Genomic DNA, 12,210 nt, shown 5'->3' with positions numbered 1-12,210 from the left:
AAGATGATGTTATTGTTTTCCACTAGCCAAGCTTTTGTATGAATGTGTTTAGGGTTTCCTTGATGAATTTTAGTTGAGAGAGAGAGAGAGAGAGAGAGAGAGAGAGAGAGAATATTTTGGATAGAACAGAAGATAAGATTTGATGTTAATAAGAGTTAGATTAAAAGCCAAGATTACACGCTGATTAGGGGTTGATTAGGGTCTATCAAGACTGAAAGCAAGAGAAAGAGACAAGAACCAACTAAGGCCCCTTTTAACTCCCCTACCTTGCAACTCAATGCAATGCGCCTCGAGTTGCTACCAGCTTAACCACTCCGTCTAACCCAAAGATTAGACCCACAATGATCACTTTTTTGCCATCCGGTCACATAGACCTCATCTGATATACAAGTCAGGACTCAACCAATGTTCAGGCTCACATTTGGCTTCTCCTCATAGTGGGGGCCTTACAACTTTGAGCACCATGGATCATTGGTGGCACCTAATGAGGGTGGGGCATTGATCATATCTAACACCCCCCCTCAATGTCCACCCATAGGTGAACTATCTCCTCGGCCCAATGCCAAGTCTCTGAAGATGAACTTGAAGCAAATCCTTCGTAAGTGCTTTGGTGAAGATATCTGCTCCATTCTCCTTTGTTGGACAGTAGACCAGTTCCACTATCCCATCCTCAATCAAATCATGCACATAGTGATACTGGATCTCTATATGTTTGGTGCATGCATGAAACACTGGATTTTTGAAAATGGTGATGCAACTTTGATTGTCACATCTCAGCACAGTTGGTTCTTCATCCTGTACTCCCATATGCCATAGAATCCTTCTCAACCATACTGCTTCACATGCAGCAAAACAAGCTGCCTTGTACTCTGCTTCGGTAGAAGACAATGCCACTGTTGGCTGCTTCTTACTAATCCAGGAGAAAATTCCTGAACCCAAAGAGAAACAATAACCAGAAACTGACTTCTTGGAATCACTGTCTCCTACCCAATCTGAGTCACAGTTCCCCACAAGAGAAGTTCCGAAACTGTATGTGATACCATAGTCAAGAGTTTCCTTCAAGTATCTAAGCACCTGCATCCCAGCCTTCTAATGACTCTCATGAGGTTTGTTTGAGAACCTACTCAAAACACCAACAGCAAAACTGATATCTGGTCTAGTGTTACACAAGTAGATCAGACTGCTGACCAACCTCCTATACCTCCCAATGTCTGCTAGTGCTGATGTATCCTCGATGGATAACTTTGCATTCACCTCCATAGGTGTAGCTATCTCCTTGCAATCGGTCATGCCAAATGCCTTCAAGATCTCCCATGCATACTTCTTCTGAGAGATGAAGATGTTTCCTGGCTCTTGCCAGACTTCAATCCCCAAACAATAGTGCAGCAAGCCCAAGTCTGTCATTTCAAACTCAGAACTCAAAGCCTTTCGAGTTTGGTTGATCATAACTTCATAGTCACCTGTAATAAGAAGGTCGTCCACATATAGGACAATCACTACAAACTTTTTACCATCCCTGTAAACATACAAGTTAGCATCTGAGACACATCTTTTGAAGTTTAGGTTTAAAAAGAACTTATCTATCCGCTGATACCATGCTCTGGGGGCTTGTTTCTGCCCACACAATGCCTTCTTCATCTTACACACTTTGTTCTTAGAATGGGGGGCCTCAAACCCTGGTGGCTGAGCCAGGTACACCTCCTCCTTGAGGTCACCATTTAAGAACACTGACTTAACATCCATTTGATACACTGGCCACTTCTTGTGGGCAGCCACTGCAAGTACCGTGAGAATAGTGGTCATTCTGGCAGTTGGGGAAAATGACTCTTGAAAATCAAAGTCTTGTAAAAATCATTGGGCAGCCAATCTAGCTTTGTACTTTTCTAAGGTAGCATCAGCCTTGTACTTTACCTTCCAGATCCACTTGGTGCCAATAGCCTTCTTCTTTGCTGGTCGATCCACTAGCTCCCAAGTGTCATTCTTCATTATGTTGTCATACTCCGCTTGCATAGCAGCCTTCCATGATGGATCTGCAAGTGCTTCTTCTAAGTCAGTTGGCTCCTTTACTTCTCTTATAATCTCAACCATCAAGGCCATATTGACTATGTGAGCAGAAGCCCTCCTTTGCTCCTATATTCTCTGAGACCTCCTTGGTCCGTCTGCCTTCTCCTCAATAGATGCAGGCATTGGATTATTGTGGTCATAGAGCTGCTTCACCCAGCGCGGCAATGGATTTTCCGGTGGGGTGATGTCAAGTTGGTGAACTTTTTTCTCATCATCTGAAGATGATGCTTCCTCCTGCTTAAGGATAGGGATAGCTCTTGGGACAGGTTCATAGTGGGCTACTTCTTCGCTTGATGATAAAGTGGAAGAACTTGCCTTCTCCTCCTCCACTGTATGCGGCTCCTCCTTGAACACCACATCACGGCTCGCGATGATCTTCTTTGCCTCTTGGTCATATAATTTGTAAGCCTTCTGCTCATCACTATAACCCAAGAAGATACATTTTCTGCTTTTTCATTTTAACTTGTTTCTCTTCTCACCTGGAATATGTGCATAACATTCACATCCAAAAATTCTAAAATGTGAGACAGATGGTTTTTTACCAATGTAAGCCTTATGAGGTGTTTTTTCCTTGAGAGCCTTTGTGTAGCTCCGATTTAGAATGTAGACTACAGTATTAACAGCTTCAGCCCAAAAATGGTTAGGCAATCCCTTGCCCTTTAGCATGCATCTTGTCATCTCCACAATGGTGCGATTCATGCGTTCCAAAACACCGTTCTACTGAGGTGTGTGAAGCATCGTCAATAAAGCCATTCTTTAAACTTACCAAAAGCTTGAGCCTTATTACAAAGGAAGTACACCCACATCTTCCTACTATAGTTGTCGACAATCAACATAAAATAAGAAGATCCCCCCAAGGCCTGTATAGGCATCTTACCATACAAGTCAGCATGCACCAACTCTAGGGGAGCCTGTGCTCTATTCTTGCTTTCTTGTGGAAATGCCTTTCTCTGTTGCTTGCCCATCATACGAGTTTCACATGGTTCCTTCAATTCAGTTATTGTAGGTAGCTGAGCAACCATACCTTGCTTTTGCATCTCCTTCAACACTGCAAATCTGATGTGTCCAAACCTTTCATGCCTGCACTTGTCTTCTTGACCTCACTTCATGACCAAGATCATTAATAGCAGCAATTGATAAACAGATTTCTCCTGATTTCGGGAACATACAACACATTTGAAAGCTTTTTGACTTCACCATTTGTAGCAACAAAAGAAATAGTACATCTGCCCGCAGCAGGGCATTTAGCATCATTTCCAACCGTCACAGTGATGGATTCTTGTAGAGGCTGCATAGAACTGTATAGACCTTTCTTGTTGGTCAAGTGACGGGAGGCCCCACTATCCAACACCCATGAGTCAGTGGTAGATTCTTCTTGCACCGAGGAGCACACTTTCTCAATGGTCACCATGAATAATTCCAACTCTGCTTCAGCCGTATTGGCTATGTCTTTCCCTAATTTACTTTTAAGGGTACCATTCTTTTCATCTACCTTCTTGACACGACAATCTGCAATTGCATGTCCTTTCTTCTTACAGTAGAAGCACTCTCCTTGAAACTTCTTCTTGCTGCCCTTCTTCTTTTTGTCACCATCATTTTTGGTGGAGGAAACACCTTTGCCTTTTGCATTGGCAGAGAATGCAGCATCTCCATTGTTGCTTCCTTCTCGGGCTTTTAGCCTCAACTCCTCCTCCATTAATAATGCACAAAACTCCTCAAAAGTCAAAGCTTGAGGTCTCACCTGAGTATTAAGGGCAGTTACTAGTCCATCCAACTTTTGTGGACAAATCCGAAGACACCTCCGAGCTAGCTCTTCGCTAGTCTTTTGTATCCCAGCGCCAGCCATCTGGTCGCGCAGATTCTTAATCCGAGTGATGAATGCTTCAACCGTCTCTCCTTCAGCAAACTTCTCCACTGCTAGTTGATTCTCCAAGTTTTGAATCCTTGTTTGGTTTCGTGTTTCATACTGACTCCTTAGTACATTCCAAGCCTCTGACGCTTTGGTTGTATGCTGAATCAAAGTCAGAACACTGTCAGAACAGCTTCTAATTAAGGCACACAATGCATCTGCATTCCTTCGTTTCCAAGCTCGTAGAAGATCTACATTCGGAGGAATCATCACACTAGGATTTGATGGGTCGGGGGTAGGCTGTGGTTTTGCGTCAGTCTCCAGAAGCTCATAAGAATCAAGGATAGTTGTAATTTTGAATTTCCACAAGGTGTAGTTTGTACCATCTAACTTGCCTTCGTTGAAGGTTGGTGGACGAGTCCTCAATGTTTGAATAGCCGGTACAGCAGCACCACCTCTTGCACTGCTTCCTGATGCGCCAGAACCGCTTCCGGAAGTCGACATAGTTTCTCTTTGCTGTTGAAGCCTTTACCTCTTGCACACTCTCTGATCTCTAGAGCCCCCTAGGCTCTGATACCATGTAAAAATTACATGGCGCATCGAACAGAATCTGAGAAAGAGATAGAGAGTACACAACAGATAAGAGGAGAATCAGTAAATTCTTTAACTCCAAACAATTGATACAAAGATGGCTCTGTCCACCCATGCGCTTCCACTGTGTGAAGCTTAGATGGTGATCTAGACAGAAGATAGGTGAAGAGCTTAAGGCTAGCTGGAACAACAACTCTGACTGGGTGAAAGATGAGCGATAGATGGTTGTGAAGGGGTTTAGCTTTTATAGCCTGCAAAGGCTGTTAGGTCGGCCTGACCGACCTACCATATGAGCCTCCACTAGTCAGCCAGGGAATATTCCAAGGAATATTTCCTTTACCATCAGGCCGGGGGTGCTGCCCTCGGACCCCCGCGAGGGGGGCCGCTGGCCCCCTTGGGACCCCCCAGCCAGGGGCCGCTTCCGCGGCGTCCGGACCCCAAAATAGGGGCCCCTTTTAACTGCCTTACCCCGCAACTCAATGCAATGCGTCTCGAGTTGCTACCAGCTTAACCACTCCATCTAACCCAAAGATTAGACCCAAAACGGTCACCTTTTTGCCATCCGATCACACAGACCTCATCTGATATACAAGTCAGGACTCAACCAATGTCCAAGCTCACATTTGGCTTCTCCTTATAGTGGGGGCCTTAGAACTTTGAGCACCATGGATCATTGGTGGCACCTAATGAGGGTGGGGCATTGATCATATCTAACACAGACTTGTTACACAAGGATTAGCAGGGGTTCATCAAACCTTGACAAATATGCACACAAGATTACAAGGAAATATGCAGTCTCTGATGGAAAAGGATAGATTATCGACTAAGAAGGATAGGGAGAACTAGAACCTACAACAAGCAATGTCGTTCATTGAAGATGCTATGCATGCTACACACGTGTAGAATATGTAGTTACATCTTAAAGTCAATGACTTAGAGAAGGAGAATTGAATTTGGTAGATATTCTTGTAAATAAAGCAAGTGAGGCCATTGAAAACCAACATAATAAAGCCAAAAGATTAAAATAAAGATAATTGGAAGAGCTTCATGAGTATGCAAGCCCATCATTATCTTGTATTTGTGTAAGTAGGTTTATTTCAATGTTATTACGACTAAACTTGGTGCTTATGATTTATGGAAAAAAATGTGGTCTCTATGAGAAGTAGTCCCCCTAATCAAAGTCGTATTAGTTGAAGAAGGTTATGTATCTTCATATGAAGGAGGATACTTGTATGTCTACTAATTTGAATGCATTCCGTTTCATTTTTTGCCAACGTAAGTTGCACCACATTCAATTTTAGGATAACATAAAGTCTTTATTCTTCTTGGTCACACTACTACAATCTTGGTATACATTTCATACGACTATAAATGTTAATCCTACTAAGATTTTTCTAAATGCTTTGATTTAGAGTGCGCTTTTCATGTTATAGAGGAAGTGATCAAGAAAAACATTGATGTAGCCTGTACTTTTCATGAACTTATAATTAGAGGTAGACATGATGGAAAATAAAATAACATCCCCAGTTATTAGCGACACAAATTAATAGGGCCAAGTCCTCGATTAAGTTTCTCATGAATAATGTGTGCATCACGTGGGTTCAAAATAATGTATTTTTAAAATACATTTTTTACATATAGAAGGGTGTAGTAAAAAGGGGTTATTTACAAAGTGAATAAAAAAGGGTTATGTTTTATTCAAGAAAATTTCACTAATAAGGATATTTAAAAATAGGCCTTGAAGGCACGTGATGTAGAGGATATATATATAATAAAGCAAAGGTGAGAAATTTTACATACTAAGAACTTTTTGAGGGGATGGTTTTTCCTTGCAAGTCTTGTTGATATCTGTGAGCACCACACTTTGGACATGTCTCCATAGTCTTGTACTCTCCTCGAAACATCACACAATCATTAACACATGCATGGATGCTTTTGTAGTCTATGCCAAGCTTTCATAAAACATATCACGCATCATCACGAGACTCAGGCATGGTATTTCCAAGTGGTAATATATGATACTTTTGTTAGCTATATATAGTATATCTATATATAGCACCCCTGTTAGCTATATATAGTCTATCTATATATAGCGCCCTAGGTCCCCTCTATATATTCCTATCATGTGTGCTCAGTTGGACATACTTCTGGGGTTCCACTTCGGGTGTCTCATATCTCTCTTCTCTCCTCTCTTTCTTTCGTCTCTCGTCTTCCTCGCAGTTTCTTACATGGTATCAGAGCGCCTTGGCTCCATGCTCATGAGAAGGCTCTGAAGAAGCTCAGTTGTAGCCTTGGGGGCTTGATCTTGCTAGACGCGGGCGATGTCTTAAGTGATGCTGTCATTTATGTCTCTGGAAGAGCGGTGCCTGCACCAGTGAGCAGAGGCAACAAGGATAACTCGATGGGAAAGGTGAAGACTGACCTTCAGAAGCTGTATGACAGGCTCCAAGCCACCTCGTTGCTATTCATCTTCTTCTCCATCGCCGCCTCTGCTGCCTCGCTCAGCATGGCGGCCACCTCCACCAGCCTCCACCACTGCTGTCACAGACAGATCCAGCCCCTCCGATCCCTAACGGATAGACGCCATGCCATGATACAGAGAACAAGCATCCTCCTGCGCTTCTCCACATTCTGCAGTGGCAGAGATGAGGGATGTCTAGGAGTAGACATCGTGATTGGGCAGCTTGCCAAAGATCTGTAGGGCATCGCATATGTCCAGGAGTAGACATCGTGATGGGGCTATCGTGATGGGACAGTTTGCCAAAGATCTGCAGGGCATCGTATATGTCCAGGAGTAGACATCGTGATGGGGCAGTTTGCCAAAGATCTGCAGGGTATCGCACAGTGCACCACACTCGACAAGGAGGGGTACAAGGTAGTTGCGGATGAATCGATGAGTATTGAGGCCGTGTGCAAGCATACAGACGCCACTGCTGTCACAGACGGATCCAGCCCCTCTGGTCCCTGCTAATGCATCGAATCACACCACAATAAAATCTATGAAGCCTCGAGTTGCTATCTGCCTCGTTGGTGGTGCTTGTGCTTTCGAATTAACAAGGCCTTCACTGAGAAAATACGTTTTGCTGCACGCCACTCATCACTACAAGGCGGATGTTTTCCTCCATGCTCCCCTGGACAGGGACTCTTATAAGTTCAACATTCTCAAGGACGTGCCAAATGTGCCAAATCTTGCAGATTTTCGGATTTTCGTGCCTCAGAATCTACCCGAGACTAGAGTGGCAAGGGATGTGTTGATGCCAAGTAACTCTCCTCACGGGATTCAGGGAATCTTGTGGAGGGGTGTATAAATATGATAAAGCACTACTAGACAAAGCACAATTTTGTCTATGATTGGGTCATAAGGACACGTCTGGATGGATTTTGGAGTGATAATCCTATGTTTGTGGCAGAAGTTCTATGTGTAGCGGCAGCTCTCTATGCAGTGCACATCTGCAGCAGGGCGACTACAGATCTTTGCCCAGTTTGCTTTTCAAATCACAAGCCTTGTGGCAGACCAGAGAGAGATTTTTGACTACTTGTCTATATTTCTCCTTCTCAAAGTTGAATGAAGTTTTACAACTCTGAAGTTTTATACTTGCATCAGAAGGGAATTGTGAAACTTCAACATCTAGATACATATACAGGCTTGCGGAGTCTACATTTGGAGTGTAATGCTATCTCAGAAATTGAGGGACTAGAGAATTGTGTGGAGCTTTCTTGTCTATATTTGAATCCAAATCTTATTGAGCATGTAAAGGGGCTGGATCATCTCAAGTGATTGGACACAATAGACTTGTCAGACAACTAGATAAAGCAAATTACAGGATTGTCCTACTGTCCTTTATTGCGACAGTTGTGGTATCAAATTCCAATTTTAGAATATGTGCTCCAGCCTGTATACATGAACTCAGTCAGTTTTGATGCTAAGAAGGCCATTCTATATTTGCCCGAAATAAGAGTGGGAGATGATTTCCACTCGGCCTCGCTATTCATCACCTAGATGACAAGGGATAGTCCCAGCATCCCCTATGCCGCCTCGCTATTCATCACCTAGACGACAGGGGATAGTCCCAGCATCCCCTGTGTGAGAGGCATCAGGCCACTTGAACTCTTCTTTGTGGTCTTCCCGTGGGACAGCTGGTTCAAGAATTCAGATATGATATAAGTATTGACGTTTCATTTTCCAGCTCATAATTTGTTTACATCTCATCTATTATTCTTTCTAACTGATGATCGTATTCCAGCTTATAGTTGATGCGCTGATGATATTTTAATGATCGTAATATTCGTCTCATTATTATTCCAGCTGTTAAGTTGTTCCAGCTGATGTTTCATTCCTTATTCTAGCTGTTGAGTTGTTCCAGCTGATGTTTCGTTCCTTATTATTCAAGCTGTTGAGTTGTTCCAGCTGATGTTTCGTTCTTTATTGTAGCTTCTTTCCAACTGATGAGCGTCTACATTCCAGCTGATGACAAATTATTTTATCTATATTCTGTTCATGGGGCCCCACATGTGTTATGTTGTTTATAGAGCGGCGTCGCGAACCGTCTCTATAGACCTTGTGTTGTTCTAATGTCACTGTAACGTTTCTCTTTAAGTTTTGATGTGAGAGATATACTGCTTACATCCCAAGTTCAGTTGAAGGAATTTCTTGGAGATTTTATCTTTTGCAGTGATGTCGCTTATCCTTATTTTACATGTTATATATTTAGGAGTAATAAAGCTCTTTTGATGCCTCTAAATAGGTTGTTGTAATTCAGGAGTGATGTAGCTCCTTCTCCGTTGATGTTGTAATTCAGGAGTGATGTAGCTCCTTCTCCATTGATGTTGTAATTAACGAGTGATGTAGCTCCCTTGATGCCTATAAATAGGCTCTTGTAAGTTCAACTTTGTAATTTTATATTTTGAATATTAATATAACGGTAGGCCTATATAGAGCTGTGGGTTTTTTCCTTTGAGTCCCCAAGGGTTTATTCATCCATAGTAAGGGACCTTTATTTGAGCGGGGGTGTTAGCTATATATAGTCTACCTATATATAGCGCCCCTGTTAGCTATATATAGTCTATCTATATATAGCACCCCATGTCCCCTCTATATATTCCTATCACGTGTGCTCAGTTGGACATACTTTTGGGGTTTTACTTCGGGTGTCTCATATCTCTCTTCTCTCCTGTCTTTCTTTCGTCTCTCGTCTTCCTCGCAGTTTCTTACAACGTTAGCAACTTGAAAAACAATCATAAAACACCTTAAAAAAGGACAAGTGTTTTTTTATAATGGTGTCAAAAAAAATCAAGGGAGTGTACGTAGAATGTACCTGAACAACTTGGTCACACTCGCATCGCTCCACCCATATTTCACCACTACACTTGGCACTCAATCCATCGCACGCCCACGAAATCTTCTAGCTGGTTGCAATAGGTGCATTCCTCCTTGGGATGAGATGTCACCTCCCTATATAAATTTTACGGCCACGTCTAATGTTTTTTAATATGATACTCAATTAGTTTGCAAATGTAAGGCATGATTGATACACACTTTTCTTACTATTCGCTTAAAGTTTGAGATCAACTAATCAATGATATCTGATTAAAACTCGCTGAAATGTCATATGTGTTCTATAGACAAACGATATTTTTTTCTTATTGCCAGCTTGCATTGAGAGCAAGGACATGGGACATGCTGATTAAGATACACCTCGTGATCTTGAACATCATGACCTTCAACATTTTCCATTTGGTCTACTTTCTAACAAATAATTGGATTTTGTTCTCATTCTCTTTTTCTTTTTAAATTTGTTTGAGAAGGGATATCTTCTCTTGTAACTCAATAAAATTAAGGTCAACTAAAATGTCTTGGTTTACAATACATAACGAACTAGTTTAATATACATTATAAAGATTCCATATAAACCTTCTTACATTTTAGCATAAATTTTTAGCAATTATTGAGCTTATACAAGTAGAAGGAAAAGAGTTATCTTTTATTCGAGTTTTTCCATCTGTACTAACCCCAAGGGAGTCTTCATGATTGTGATATCCCTGCTCTCAACTCTAAGATAAAATTGATCATACCCCAAGTAAAGATCATCCAAAGAATAGATCGCTCTACTTGCAAAAGCCTTTGCAAATTCATCTACCACAAGAGCTGCACCCATATTTCTTATGGTCACTTTATTGACCAGTTGCATGTCTTGAATAAATCTCAAAGCCCTGTTCTTTTTGGGCACACTAAACCAGCAATTTGAGTATTGGGCTGAGGAGGCCTCCAAAATCTTCATGCAAATCTTTTCAATTAGAAAATCCATGAGCTTTGGAAAGTAAGATTTAGGCACTGGAATAGGCCTCAAGGTCCATGATACATGTGGCACAGTAAATATTACCATAGGAGAGACAATATTTGGATCCACACAACCTATTTCAGTTGGCTAAAATGCAAATGCTTTTCCATGCCTAGCCAATATCTATAGAAAATAGTCTCTTTCATCAGATGAAAGAAACCCTTGCGCACCTCTTCTACACCAACTTTCAATTCTTGTAATTTTTTAGTTGTAAACTGATGACCTATATCTTTAGGATCCCGTAAGGTTGGCTGCCTTGAAACGTTTTCATTTAGACCCTCACTTTCTAGGGGAAGTGGCAAAGCAACTAGTTTCACATTTTTGTCAACCGTCTTATACTTTGTCTCCATGTCAAGTGCTTCAGTCCATTGTCATCCTTCCTGCTGAGAAAACAATGCTATAATATCATACATGTCCAAAGACACATACTGACAACACTCTATTTTTAGCCTCATTTTCTGCATGTATAGTTGCTGAAATTTCAGCCATAGTGTCATTAATATTCAGCCCATAAAAGATGCATGAAATACCTTCATTTTCAGCTAACAACCCCAGTGCTCTCAATTCTTTAGTAGCTTGTTTCATAGATATGCATTCAACCTTGCACATAGCTTGCATAGGCTTAAACTAACATGAAATGTTTATTGTAAACTTAGATTAACCAATAGTAAATAGATGCTTCATTCCATCAAGAGGTGAGTATGTCCTCTTAATAGCACTACTTTAGCTCCACATTACAACAATGCTTAATGAGGATCTAATCTTTCAATTCCCTTGCATTTGAAAGCAAAGGAGACTCTCGAAGCATATCCCGATTCCTAGGATGATTAACACAAAAGATAAGAAATTGGATTGCTTTCCTTCCATCCTTGCTTGTGACTCTTACATAAGCACAACCATCATCAAGCACCTTTGTGTCCATACACACTCCTGTAATATAGGGTTGTCCCAAAATCACTGCATATAAGGAACTATCTTGCACAAAGAAGTGTTGCTCTTCTTGTACATCACCAATCGTGACTTTTACATTAGGACATGAAACATAAAGCTCCCTTGAAGAATTATTTGCAGCCTTCATATGCCAACCATGATCAATGTCCACATGCTATGCACCATTCTCATAAAATCCATGCTCAATGACATTAATCTCTGACCCATAGTCAAGCAAAACAACACAAGGAGTTTCACACTCTTCTATTTTCACTATTGTTTCAGTGGTAGCCCTAGCCTAGCGATTTCTTATATAATATGACTTTGAGTAATAAATCCTAGATTCTCTTCCCCATGTTGTTGTATTTGCCTTACTCCACCATGCATATTGCTACAAGACAATGCATTTTCAACCACTTTCTTCTCTTTTCCACATGT

Source organism: Lygodium microphyllum, chromosome 12 (genome assembly GCF_053477565.2).
Source record: "Lygodium microphyllum isolate KBCC chromosome 12, Lygodium_microphyllum_v1.1.10, whole genome shotgun sequence".
NCBI lineage: Eukaryota > Viridiplantae > Streptophyta > Polypodiopsida > Schizaeales > Lygodiaceae > Lygodium > Lygodium microphyllum.
The sequence above is the reverse complement of the archived record's forward strand: the minus strand, read 5'-3'. Positions refer to the sequence as shown.